Source organism: Tupaia chinensis, unplaced genomic scaffold, assembly GCF_000334495.1.
Source record: "Tupaia chinensis unplaced genomic scaffold, TupChi_1.0 Scaffold000097_1, whole genome shotgun sequence".
Classification (NCBI taxonomy): domain Eukaryota; kingdom Metazoa; phylum Chordata; class Mammalia; order Scandentia; family Tupaiidae; genus Tupaia; species Tupaia belangeri.
In genome coordinates, this window is record NW_006159559.1 from 9,527,304 (window position 1) to 9,529,604 (window position 2,301).

The window sequence follows — 2,301 nt, forward strand, 5'->3', positions numbered from 1 at the left end:
GACTCAGAGGACCTAGGAAGCATGTAGTTACCTGAATCTGGACAATTTCATGTTTATTAAACTGGAACTTCAGTTAGTTCAAACTCGCATTTTAACTTTACCCAGTTTTGTTTTTAACACTAAATTGAAGTCATTTGTTCAGTCTCTAAAAAAGGTTGCAATCATCCGTTCATGTGCATGAGGTCTGATCTCAAAACACTAAATGTGGAGCGTTGGAGCCAAAATGAAACCTGCTGTGTGAAACTACTTTCACTTAGGATTCATTGGTTTTGTATCAGTATTTTATATACTTCAGTCCAGGTCTTGTCTGTAACCATATTTATGAGTAAGCTAAATAACCCAAATTATATTGCTTTAAATTTGTTTTACTGTAGTGGCACTTTGATGAAATGGTCAGTAACCAACTTTACTGGCAGAAGATCCCATGTGCCATGTGCTGGAGCATTTATTTTAAATGTGGATGTCTATGACCGGCAATGTTTTCCTTCATGTAAGTGCTTATTCAGAGCTTCAAAATTTCAAAATGCCAAATATTTTCATGGTCGCTTGCATGTAGTACTCTAGAAAATATTCAGAGATTTTGAAAACCAGTTGTATTTAACCAGCCTCAATTGTATGACCATAATGTATAAATAAAGAATTTGAAACAGAAAAAAAAAAAACCTATGACTACATATTCTTCACTTAAACAAAGAGTTTAAGGATCTGTGCCTCACTCAAATTAACAATACAAACAATTATAAATTATAAACTTTCATGATAATTTTAAATAAATCAATACGTTCCATTTCCCATAAAAAGAATACACTTTTTTGCACTTACCAAGTATCCAAAACAAAACAAACATGTTGCATAAGCCTACCATGCAACAAAATAGATTCGTGGTTGATTTTTAAGATGCTAATTAGCAAAAATTTTGATGTTCTCTTACAATGTAGAGGGACCTAGAGTAAAATAGTTTAATTATCTCAACACCATTTTAAACTGCCCCAACTAGAATGAAACTTATGTTACTAGATTAAAGTCAGTGATATCAATGTGAACTCATGAGGCTTAACATAAAAAAAGATGAACATATATAATAGTGATCATAAATTTGTGCACATATACATACAAATAGGTGCGTTATACATATATGTGGTCTATCCTCAGATCAGGCCTAGCAGCAGATATTCCAGTGGCAGTTAGTATACCCAGAGCCTGATCTCGGACAGGAGAGCCAACATAGAACAACCAAAGGCCAAGCTGAAACAATTGGAGCAACAAAGTAAGTAATGTAGTATGGCATTATAACTCAGAATACAAGATACATTCCTCTGAAGTTCTAGTAAAGGGGTAAAACAAAGGCAATAAAAAGACAATGAACAGTGAAAAAAATTAACAGAAAAGTGGACAGAAATATATTTCAAAATAAATTTGGAAGAAGAAAAGCAGTTACAATAAAGGGTCTGAAAATTTATTGATCAAGATGGAGAAAATCATGGACTAAGCTGGTAATAGAAAAGCTAGACATTAGAGAGGAAAAGTTTTCTTAATCAAATCCAAAGGATGCTTAGATTTTGGAGTTGCCAGATACAAAACTGGGTAGTATTAAGGGACAAGGCTGAAATGGGGCTTTGGCTAAAAGTAAGTATATGAAATATTCATTTTATCTATTGTCTTCCACATTTTAGATTTGGAAACAGATGCCCATTCTGTAGAGGAAAACTGAGAGTGTCAAGAAAAAGATGATTTCTAAGACCAAAGTAAATCTTCAGACAGTGACAAATATGGCATCCAGAAAATAAGAATGGGATGTTGGATCTCTCAGCTAAAAGGGAGTTTTGGAAGCAAAATGAAGAATTAAAAGAGGCAATTTTAAAAAAAAAATAATACTAGAGAAAACCCCAGAAGCAATAAACACATGTTGTTAGATTGAAAATTCTCACTGTATCCAACATACTGAATTTTAAAATTATTCATTATTTGTTTTTTATACATTCAACCATTGTCTATCGTTACAGCTTATAAAATGAATTTTCCCAGCATGAATACACTTTATATTAGTCCCGTTAAAGGTATTATCATACACATTATTATCAACAGATTGTTTTCCATTTTTATGTCCCTTAACTATTTTGCTTCTTTTCCCCCTTGATTCTCTTCCTCTATTTTTAAAAAGAACCTGGACTGGCCAGGTAGCACAGGGGGTAAAATTGTGAGATCCCACATGGCCAAACATGGTTCAAATCCTGGACCCAGCTGCTTGAAACACACTCTAAGAGTGTGTGTGTGTGTGTGTGTGTGTGTGTGTGTGTGTGT